Below are 12,389 nucleotides of genomic sequence, written 5' to 3'. Positions count from 1 at the left end.
ATGTGGGCCTCTCACTGTTGTGGCCTCTTCCCGTTGCGGAGCACAGGCTCCGGACGCGCAGGCTCAGCGGCCATGGCTCACGGGCCCAGCCGCTCCGCGGCACGTGGGATCCTCCCGGACCGGGGCACGAACCCGTGTCCCCTGCATCGGCAGGCGGACTCCCAACCACTGCGCCACCAGGGAAGCCCTAAATAAATATTTTTTAAAAAAGAATCATATGAGAGGAAAGTTCTAAATAAACTGCCCAGATTAAAAATAATCCTTCTCGGGAATTCCCTGGTTGTCCAGTGGTTAGGACTCCGTGATTTCACTGCTGAGGGCCCGAGTTCAACCCCTGGTTGGGGAACTAAGATCCCACAGACCCATGGTACAACCAAAACAAACAAACAAACAAAAATAACCCACTTCTCTGGAAAGACAATGCCTCAGTAAGGAACCAAGTTAATCATCACATTCATGAATCATTCGACATGGCCTCTACGAAGCAAAAGTCCCTAGCCCTCAACAATTTTCACTGTCACGACAGCAATACTTAAATACATGTGTAGCAATCAGAGAACGAGATTGTAAGAAATGAGTCTTCAACTGGGTATTTTCAGATCAGTGAATGGAGAGGCTGCTTAAGGCACTCAACACAGAGTGTGAGCAAGAGAAGCCTCTAGAAGTCTGGCATTTGGCTATGTTGTATTAGACAATAGACTCTGACGTTTCATAATAGGATTTAACTTGCTAAAAGAAGTTTTGTTTTGTTTTGTTTTTATAAATTTATTTTATTTTATTTATTTATTTTTGGCCGCATTGGGTCTTCATTGCTGCGCGCAGGCTTTCTCTAGTTGGGGCGAGCGGGGGCTACTCTTCATTGAGATGCACGGGCTTCTCATCGCGGTGGCTTCTCTTGTGGCAGAGCACGGGCTCTAGGCACGCGGGCTTCAGTAGTTGTGGCACGTGGGCTCAATAGTTGTGGCTCGTGGGCTCCAGAGCACAGGCTCAGTAGTTGTGGCGTATGGGCTTAGTTGCTCTGTGGCATGTGGGATCTTCCCTGCCCAGGGCTCGAACCCGTGTCCCCTGCATCAGCAGGCGGATTCTTAACCACTGCACCACCAGGGAAGTCCCACCAAAAGAAGTTTTCAAGGAACATTTACCCGGCAACGGTATGTGCAGTTGGAATAAAGGAGACACTAGAAACAAAAGAAAAAATTAGATTTTCCCGAGGAAATGAATACAGTTCCTCACTCCCAAATGTTGCACCAGCCCACAAGCACACATGCTTAATGAGCACAGTGGCTCCTGTCCTAGCATTCTCAGCAAGCAGATGGCTCTCATACACTCATCCTGCCCTGTCTTTGAGGAATGTGGCACTCCTGGTGGGCTCTTTCCTAAATAGTTCTTGACACTATATTTATAAATCCTGCAATATAGAAGTTCAGAACAATTAACTGTTCCCTTCAACTTGCATGAAACCCATTCTTGTTGGCACTATACGTGGATGAATTAAATACACCACACAAGAGCCCCTTTGATTTTTTTTGGGGGGGCCGGCTGCGCTGGGCCTTTGTTGCTGCGCACAGGCTTTCTCTAGTTGCCTCGAGTGGGGGCTACTCTGGGCTACTCTTCGTTGTGGTGCGATGCAGTGCGCAGGCTTCTCATCGCGGTGGCTTCTCTTGTTGCGGAGCACGGACTCTAGGCGAGCGGGCTTCAGTAGTTATGGCACACGGGCTCAGTAGTTGTGGAGCACGGGCTTAGTTGCTCCGTGGCATGTAGGATCTTCCCAGACAAGGGCTCAAATCCATTTCCCCTGCATTGGCAGGCGGATTCTTAACCACTGCACCACCTGGTAAGTCCCAGCCCCTTTGATTTCTTTCCCAAGATGTTCCCTCTTCAGGAAAAGAAATAATTCTACATATTCTACATTTCTCAAACGATGACTAATCAATTCACTTAAATTCAACCCTAGCCAATCAGATACAACTTAAGATAGCTGTTTCCAAACTAATTCATCTGGCATCTCAATACATTTCATGGAATCCCTTTCAAGCCTTATCTGTTACTTTCCCTCCAATAAGGAATGTAGCTCTAGAATAAATTAACTATTTGTCACAGAACTGGACAGGTCCTTTGAGGAAGAAACTAAAGCCCAGAGCAGCTAGGTAACTCCCATAGTTACCTCCACTATTTAACAAAGAGCAGGCCTAGGAGGTTTCCACATCCCCAGCCCAGCATACTTTCCATTTCACCTAAATGTCTCACTTTCACATGATAGGGAATCTATTACCATTGTTTATCATTACTACTCTTGAAACCAAAAGACATCTGTTTCAGTATGTGACCCAACTTCTTTTTCTTGATTATAATTCTGATGCAAGTCTGATCAAGTCTGATCAGTTGGTCAATCAACAAATATCAATGGCCCCTCTCCGTGCCCTGTGCCAGGCACCACACTAACAGTGAAGATACAGTGGTGATCAGGACAGACGTGGTCTGCCCTCATGAAGCTTACAGACAGGATAATCTGGAAGGCTTAAAACTAATGAAATTTACTCGGGTTCCCTGATGCATCCAACAATGAACTAGAATGCCGTCTTCTCCCAAAGCATCCGAGTGCTTCATAAACAGCACAATCCATTCATAAAGTAATTCAAACTTGCATAGATGTAACTGTTCAGGTCCCCAAACACAAATCACCACTTTGCAGATACAAACAGACATACCTGAATGAGATGGGGGAATAAATTCATTTTTCAACACTATTTGTCAAGTGTCACCTCCAATACTATGATAGGCTGAGAATTTATAGTCAATTTATAAAAGACAAGATATACATTAAAAATAGGAGAAAATTTTATAGTAGTCTCTAAACACACCTGTGATGCTGTCATACTTACAATTATGCAACAATTTATAGTCTAGCAATACCTTCCATATGCATTTTCTCATTTAATCCCTCTATGATAGTTTCTTTTAAAGATTACCAAACTGATACTCAAGGAAGTTAAGGAACCTGCTGCAGCTCTCAGAACTGATAAATGACAGATCCAAAAGCAAGAGTCTCCCAATTCTAGATCCCTAGACTTTTCTACTGAACCTCACTGTCTCAGCATAAGCTCCTACCAAATTGTTTTAAACTGATAATGCTAATACCGGTAGAAATAATACTAGTTAACATTAGTTTATTAAACATGTACTCACATGCCAGATACTGTTCCAAGTCTTTCATATGAATTAATGATATTATTTATAAGAGTACATCAGTAATACTATAGCTCAGGCAAATCAGAGGTTTTTAAAGTGATTAAAATTCTTCACAACCAGAATTAATCTAAAGCCAGTTTCAAACAACCAATTTATTGTAAGAAACACACAACCAAAGGGAGGGGAGGCTGGGGGCAGAAAGGGAATAGCAAACCCCAGGACGCTCACATGGCCCAAAGGAAGAGGTTTCCCACCAGATTCCAACACTCGGACCACTTTCACAGAGCATAAGTGACCTCTGAAGAGTTAGCCAAACAGATCACATGACTCACTGAGCTTTTCATGCCTGCATTCAAATTTTGCATAAGCGAGCTTGTTTCCAAACTGTGGATGCGTCCAGCAACATTGAAACGCCTAAGAGAGGACACAGACACTCTGTGGGTGGGAAGCCAGCCACGCGTGTGGAACGGGTCTCCACAGCAGCCGCAGCATCTCCCCTGCAGCACGTTACAAAGCTCACATCAATTACCTCATTTGATTCCACCCTATGAAAACCAGAAACAAGACAGTGACTAAGTCCCTAAACAGTGAGCACAAGGCCATTTAGACCTTCTGAAGGAAAAAGCAAAGCCCCCAGGAAGAAGCGTAATTTGTCACCCGATCAAGCCAGCAGCCTCGAGCAAAACTGCAGCTAAAATCCTGCACTCAGGGCCTCCCTGGTGGCGCAGTGGTTGAGAGTCCGCCTGCCGATGCAAGGGATACGGGTTCGTGCCCCGGTCCGGGAGGATCCCACATGCCGCAGAGCAGCTGGGCCCGTGAGCCATGGCCGCTGAGCTTGCGCGTCCGGCAACGGGAAAGGCCACGACAGTGAGAGGCCCACATATCGCAAAAAAAAAAAAAAAAAAAAAAAAAAAAAATCCTGCACTCAGAGGCAGATCAGACTGGGAGAACAGAGGAAGTTGAAAAGAAAAAAGCTTTCGTACAGTGTGTTAACTTTTTCTTAAAGGCTTGGGCAAAAGAACCCCACTTCCATATGCCTGCTCATTCTCCTTCCACTGGGGTGGCTTGCTTTAAAGGAGCATAGAAGAGGGTGAAGACTTGGATAGGTGGCCTCACACTTGGTCAGGAGGAATCAGCCCTTTACCAGAAAATAAAGGCACCACACTGATACAGAAGGGGGGAAAAAAAAGAAAAGAAAAAGAAAATTAAGCCTCCAGGAACGACTGAAGTGCCTTCCTGATCAATTACACTGAGATTCCCAACTCATTTTGGTCAGTAAAGTCAGAGACACAACCTAATTTCCTGCTGTCTTTCATTCTTTGGCTAGGTTATTAGGTTCACTTCAAATCTCTCAACCACTGTCAGTTCTCCATTCAACCTAGTACACTCAAAGTACATGATTATATATAGCAGAACCTTTTACAAATAATAATGGCTAATATTAATTACTGCTTATTACGTGCCAGGCATGCTACCACTTCACAGATGAAGAAACTGAGGCTTAAAGAGGTGCAATGACTTGCCCAAGACAACACAGCTAGCAATGATTTAACTCAGGCTGCCTCACACCACTGCTTGCAATCAGTCAATCAAGAACACACCACCCAGGACCTTCCTGGTTGCTCAGTGGTTAAGAATCCGCCTGCCACTGCAGGGGACACGGGTTCAAGCCCTGGTCCGGGAAGATCCCACGTGCCGCGGAGCAACTAAGCCCGTGCGCCACAACTACTGAGCCTGTGCTCTAGACCCTGCGAGCCACAACTACTGAGCCCGTGTGCCACAACTACTGAAGCCTGCACGCTCTAGGACCCGTGCTCTGCTACAAGAGAAGCCACCACAGTGAGAAGCCTGCGCACCGCAATTATGAGTAGCCCCTGCTCGCCGCAACCAGAGAAAGCCCGCGTGCAGCAACAAAGACACAATGCAGCCAAAAATAATTTTTTTTAAAAAAAGAACGCACTACCCTTTTAGCCTGTAACAAAATCCAGTTCCCCCCTTTTTTTAAGAGTAATATCCTCACCTAAAAAGAACAAAATCCATTTTATTTTTTCTTCTTATAAAGATTGATATTTTTAAGTTGAAGTATAGTTGATGTACAATATGTAAGTTACAGGCGCACAATACAGCGATTCACGATTTTAAAGGTTATAGTCCATTTATAGTTATTATAAAACAGCTATCTTCCCTATTTTGTACAATATACCCTTGTAGCTTATTTTATTCATAATAGTTGTTACCTCTTTACTCCGTACCCCTATTTTGCCCCTCCCCACTAAGATCCATTTTAATGAAAACTGCACAGGAACTAATGCAGTGAGAATGGATCTCAAGTTGATTTGTTGATATTGGTGCTAGGTTTGCCTTTGTGAAAGGTACTCCTTCTACAGGACCTACCTCCAAATCCTCTCCACTGAATGGCAGGAATAATTATGCTTTGGGTACAGTTCATGGGACAAATTTCCTCTAGCCAAGACCCACGGTACAGCCGAGGATCCAACCCCACACCTCAGTACAGCAGAACGACCACACTCATGCCAGCCAACTGCACTGCGTGCCCACCCCAGACCATTAGGAAAAGCAAGAAAGGAATTCCCAAACCTCAGACAGATCTGAAACGGCAGTACTTTCCCCCCAAAGGAAAACAGGCAAGAAAAAGCAATCCATAAGCGTGTTTAAACAAACAGAAACAGGCCTTAAACATACAAAAGTAATACTGTTTCTTTAAGCCACCTACATAATATTTATATTTTCCCATAGCTGGGAAATCACTGACTACAGTCAAGCAACCCCTGAATTCACCTTTGCCATGCCATTAAACCTGGATCTGCTTAAACCAATAAAACTTCTGTTTTGTTTCTCATCTCAAAGCTCCACTGAAATTGGAGTCCAAATACACCAGCTGAACCTTAATTCCCCTGGAAAAGCTCCTTTAACTGTAAAACATCATGAATGTTAAACTTCATTTTAGTACTGGTATTTTTTTTCTCTTATGTAATGCACCTAGTTATGTTTTCTATTTTCATAAAAATTGTTTGGTTTTTGTTTTGCTGTTTAAGAACTGTATCAGACACACAAATTTCTATGACCTAAATGGCAAAATACCAAGAAATATATTCCTCAAAACAAGCATCTGTAGGAAATTTTCAGGGTAAATTTGAGTTGTCTAAGAATATGAGGATTAAGGAGAGTTCATAATCTATCTAAAGTCAGAAATAACTCTTCACATCCTTTTAAAAGATTCACTTAATTAAAATACTCTGAAAGAAGGAAAAAATTAAATAAGACCAAACTCGCGGTTAATCAGATTATAACACATTAAGCAACAATTTCGGACACAGGTGAACCTTAAAGCAGACTGTGGGGACAGATTCCATCTAATTGCAATTTTTCAACCACAAACAATAAGCTCACAGGTAAACAGTATAAAAACCCTCTTCTGTAGGTGGGATTTTGACTAGTTTGTCCTAAACTTTTTTTCAGTTTCCAGTTTATTTATAAGAGAGCTTAGAATCCTCAAATTTCTACCATAGTGGCTGGAAAACTGATGCTAAATTTATTGAAATTCAAAGATAAGCAGGCACTCCCAGTCACCCTTTTTCACATGGTTAGCAAAAGCCACATCATCCAGCTCCCCACCCTCAATATTCCACAGTGTATTCACAGGATGCTGATGCTGTCTTAGCGATGCCTTTCCTGTGCTGTAATTATAGGAGTTAAAAAAGTATTTTGCTCTGAGTTTCAGTGATGTCAGCCTGAAACACATTCTAAAGTATTTCCAAAGGCCAGAACATGCAACCACCCTTTGGTACAAACAAAGTAAAAAATAACCTGAAGTTCAGCTGACCACAAAAAAGGGGAAGCATCTACCCAGCTAAATAGGCATGAGACTCAAAGAGCAGTGTTCTCAAGATTTCCACCTACCTAACACATGGTCAAAAGCCAAGAACAGGGACTTCCCTGGTGGCGCAGTGGTTAAGAATCCGCCTGCCAATGCAGGGGACACGGGTTTGAGCCCTGGTCCAGGAAGATCCCACATGCCGCAGAGCAACTAAGCCAGTGCGCCACAACTACTGAGCCCACATGCCTAGAGCCCGTGCTCCACAAGAGAAGCCACTGCAATGAGAAGCCCGCACACCACTACGAAGAGTAGCCCCCACTTGCTGCAACTAGAGAAAGCATGCGCGCAGCAATGAAGACCCAACACAGCCAAAAATAAAATATTTTTTTAAATAGAAAATAATCCATAAATGGTAAAGGTTTCTTGCTCTTGTTCACTATAGTGTTATTAGCAAAATGAGAAACATCCATGTTTTCCCTTATTTCAGGAATAACCGCCTACTCAGTAAAATACAATGTAGACATCAAAATGATAGCTGAAATCACGCAGCAATATCTCATAATTCTAACTTTAAATAGCAGGATTCAAATCTATTAGTATAATTTTCCTCAAAAAATTAAAAATAGAATTATCATATGATTCAGCAATGTCACTTCTGGGTATGTATCTGAAATAATTGAAACCAGGGTCTCTAAGAGATATCTGTACACTCATGTTCACAACAGCAGTATTCACAATAGTCAGAAGGTGGAAGCAACGCAAATGTCCATCGACTGATTAATGGATAAACAAAATGAGGTGTATATATATATATATAATGGAATATGATTCAGACTTGAAGGAACTTCTGACACATGGATGAACCTTAAGGACCTTATGCTAAGTGAAATAAGCCAGTCACACACAGAAAGACATACACTGTATGATACCACTTATGAGAGACACACAGAAACAAAAAGTAGAATGCTGGTTGCCGGGAGCTGGCCAGGAGGAGAAAAGGGAAATTGTAGTTTAATGAGGACAGAGTTCCAGTTTCCAAGATGAAAAAGTTCTGGCAACTGGATACACAGCAATGTAAATGTGCTTAACACTACTGAACACTTAAAAATGGTTTAGATGGCAAATTTTGTTACCTGTATTAAAACACAATTTTCATTTTTATTTTCTTGGCCATGCCACCGCAGCTTGTGGGATCTTAGTTCCCTGACCAGGGATCAAACCTGGGCCCTCCGCAGTAAAAGCGCAGAGTCCTGACCACTGGACGGTCAGGGAATTCCCAAACCACAATTTAAAAAAATGATAGTAGAGTATGATTATATATGTGCAAAACAGAAAAATGAAAAAACCTAGAAAACAATTCTACAAAATAACATTTATATATAAATAATATCTGTGATGTGCTTTTTATAGCACTATTAATGAAATTTAAGGGGCTCCCCTTAAATTTAGCCAAATAAAGCCAAGAACAGGGACTTCCCTGGTGGCGCAGTGGTTAAGAATCTGCCTGCCAATGCAGGGGACACGGGTTTGAGCCCTGGTCCGGGAAGAACCCACATGCTGCGGAGCAACTAAGCCCGTGCGCCACAACTACTGAGCCTGCACACTGGAGCCCTCGAGCCACAACTACTAAAGCCCGCGCCTAGAGCCTGTGCTCCACAACAAGAGAAGCTACCGCAATGAGAAGCTCGCCCACCACAACAAAGAGTAGCCCCAGCTCGCTGCAACTAAAGAAAGCCGCGCACAGCAAAGAAGAACCAAAGGAGCCAAAAATTAATTAATTAATTAACAAAAAATAAAATGAAATTTAAGGGGCTTCCCTGGTGGCGCAGTGGTTGACAGTCCGCCTGCCGATGCAGGGGAAACGGGTTCGTGTCCCGGTCCGGGAGGATCCCACGTGCCGCGGAGCCTGCACGTCTGGAGCCTGTGCTCCGCAACGGGAGAGGCCACGACAGTGAGAGGCCCGCGTATCGCAAAAAAAATATATATATATTTTTTGGGGGGGGGGGGACTTCCCTGGAGGTCCAGTGGTTAAGACTCAGCACTTCCACTGCAGGGGGTGCAGGTTCGATCCCTGGTCAGGGAACCAAGATCTCACATGCTGCATGGTTCGGCCAAAAATAAAAAAAACAAACAAAAATTATTTTTATAGCCGAGAAGCAGCAGAAAGGAGACCGGAATTTGAGTCAGGAAAACGAGTTCTGCCTTTCCCCCACCTAAATGGAGGTCTTTGGTGAACCACTTAACAAGGCCTAACCTTTCATTAGGTTAATGTTCAGAGGATTCTTGGAAGAATCATGAGACAGGGTACACTGAAAACCCATAAAGAGCCAACAATTATCAAACCAGGAAAGAATTCATTCATTTCAACTAATATTCACTGACGGAGGCCCTGGGGATATACAGCAGTAAGCATGACATTCAAACTACCACCAAAAAGCCACACATGTTCATTCCCTCTATATCTTTCAGACCTGTTTTTAAGCCTTTTCCTTTTTTTTTTTTTCTTTCTTAAAGAGGGCACCAATATAAAATAAGAAAGAAAATAACATTTTTGTTATTCTTGGAGAAAGAAAGAAGTTGGGCTATGTTCCTTTGCCTGGCAAGAGAAGAAAGAAATTTCTCAACCCCCTTTCTCCCCATCCTGCTTTTACCACAAAGATCTTGCTTTCCCTGGATATTTTCAAGAGTTCTAGAAACCACATTTTCCTGGCTTTTCCACCAGGTGGTATAGCACCAAAAAACTCACTATTATCAATAATAGATCCTTCTGACAACACTTCTCTTTCCATCTCTCTGAAGAAACGATAAATTTCACTTCTACACCATATGTCAGAAGTGCCTACCTAATTCTTACAATCACCAGCGTAAAAAATGAAAAAAGGCTTATCTAATCTCAGGTAAAAGAAATGTTCTGTATTAAGAATGCCTTGCTTTAAATTTAACTCACAAATCTTATCAGGAATTTAACAGACTCACTCTAAATAAACCCAAATGCCCACAAAAATTCAATTAGAACACCTTCTCCAATTGGCAAATAAGTCCTCTAATTAGTCCTCTAACTCAGCACCCTGTATGTGTTATGTTAGAAGGGGAAATACACAGGCAATAAAGTTTCAGAATATACTTTGAAGCTCTTTAAGCAAAGGTCTAGGTCTTACTGTCCTGATTTTCAGCACAATCTTCAAAATGCATATTGATGTCAAACCAATTCTAAATACTAAATAAGTAACATTAAATGATTATAATATATATACTAGATGAATATTACATAAGTTAATGAGTATAACATAGAAACACTGTGTGTATAAACCCAGAAAAAATATTTTTACTTTTTTTTTTTAATATATTTATTTATGTATTTTGGGCTGTGTTGGTTCTTCGTTGCGGCATGCGGGCTTTCTCTGGTTGTGGCGAGTGGAGGCTACTCTTCGTTGTGGTGTGTGGGTTTCTCCTTGCAGTGGCTTCTCTTGCTGCGGAGCATGGGCTCTAGGCGCGCGGGCTTCAGTAGTTGTGGCACGTGGGCTCAGTAGTTGTGGATCGCGGGCTCTAGAGCACAGGCTCAGTAGTTGTGGCACACGGGCTTAGTTGCTCCACGGCATGTGGGATCTTCCTGGACCAGGGCTCGAACCCATGTCCCCCCTGCATTGGCAGGTGGATTGTTAACCACTGCGCCACCAGAGAAGCCCTATTTTTACTTTTAAAGCACTAAAGCGTTTTCATACAAGTTCAACCTGGATACTTTGGCCCTTGTCAAGGAGCATCTCACACCTGGAGAATTCAAGACCAGCTAGTTTTTTGGAGATACTAGTCACCTCCAGAATAGACTTCAAACTACCACAACCATCTCTGACAATCTCTATTCCAAGTGTCAAATCATGACAGCAAGAAAGTAGAGAAAGGAAAGAAAGGGGAGGTCAAGAAAGAAAGAGAAAAGCAAAGTGAAAAAAGCACAAGGAAATGCAAACCTTCTGCGAGTGACTGGAGGGCGGTTATTTCTGACCTCGAACCCTCACAGCAAACTCCTGTCCTTAAAATACACTCCACTAAAAATAAGATTACACTTGCTATGGACCGAATGTTTCTGCCCCACCCCTGCCCAGTTCACATGATGAAGCCCTAATGTGACAGGATTTGGGATGCAGGGCCTTTGGGAGGTAACCAAGTCTTGAGGGTGCCCCCCACACAATGGGATGAGTGTCCTCTTAAGCGGGAAAGAGGCAGCCCTTTCTCCGGGTGAGGACACTGCCACAAGTCGGCGGTCTGCAAGCCAGGAAGGGGTCCTCATCAGAACCCGACGTGCTGGCACCCAGATCTCAGACTTGTAGCCTCTAGAACTGTCAGAAACACATACTTGTTGAAGTCACCTAGCTTGCGGCATTCGTTACAGCAGCCTCAGGTTAAAGTAACTAGTAAATAGTATGGCTTTAAGCCTTAGAAACAATAAAGAACAGAGACCTACTGAACCAGAACTTCACTTGGGGTTAACTGCTACTGAATAAGGGTACCCGACTTCACTCTTGCCCTTCCCTCTCCCCTCTCCCCCCCCTTCTTCTGGTTTGGAAGTTAAGAGGTTCAAAAAACTTCCGAATTGTAACAAGAAATTTGACCTCATAAAGTGGTTAAATAAACTTTAAAAGTCTGACAAGGAAACCCTGACACATTACTCCGTCCTCACGCCTCCCAGAAGGGATCACCCGGCCCTGAACGATTTTCCTTGCTTCTAGTCCCTAGAACTAAGTCTGATGGCGATGTCTGGAGCGCGCCTACTGTTTTTTAAGAGCAACCAATTTGTTCCGGTCCAGCCTTCTCTCATCTGATACGAGCACGTCTGGGTTGGCAGGGCTTCCTTGGTGTGGCTCCCAGGGCCAGGAGGCCGCGGGATTCAAGCGCCCGACTTCGAGGTCTGCCCAAGTGTCCTGTTTCGGGGTAACCTCTCTGACACTGTCACGGTCGGCGAAACCGGCCCAAGTACTCTTCCCATCTTCTCCCAAGTCATGCTTCCCACTGCACGCTTCCTCCAAAAAAGAAAGAAACCAGCCGAAGGCTCAGCTCTCGCCGGCCGATCCTACCTAGCACCGGAACTTGTTTGCAAAACATTCGAGGCACCTATACAATTGACTTTACTGGAAACGCACAACCTTGACTCCCGCTACCAAGATTTAATGAACGCCTGCTCTGGTCAGGCCAGGCGTTCCTCTCAGCGCTCTCCCACCGATACCGCCACGAGAGGCGCCTGGACCGGGAAGGTAGGGGAGGCCAGGTCCCCACGTCCGCTCCTGGGTGTTACACGGCCCCCAGGCCACTCCAGGGGCCACAGGTCAGGGAACGGACTAACAGTGGGGGCCGGTGTGAGGCCCGCGAG

The 12,389-nt window shown here is 43.9% G+C and overlaps 1 protein-coding gene across 1 annotated transcript in view; it reads right to left on the bottom strand.

Moving 5' to 3' along the window:
* The window catches only part of RASSF3 (Ras association domain family member 3), a 68,732-nt gene that overhangs the window by 55,665 nt on the left and 678 nt on the right, over positions 1-12,389 (bottom strand). The gene's annotated exons all lie outside the window — the stretch shown is intronic.

Source organism: Lipotes vexillifer, unplaced genomic scaffold (assembly GCF_000442215.2).
Source record: "Lipotes vexillifer unplaced genomic scaffold, Lipotes_vexillifer_v1.1 scaffold170, whole genome shotgun sequence".
In the NCBI taxonomy this organism is placed as follows: Eukaryota; Metazoa; Chordata; class Mammalia; order Artiodactyla; family Lipotidae; genus Lipotes; species Lipotes vexillifer.
This window is presented reverse-complemented; position numbering and strand designations above follow the sequence as displayed.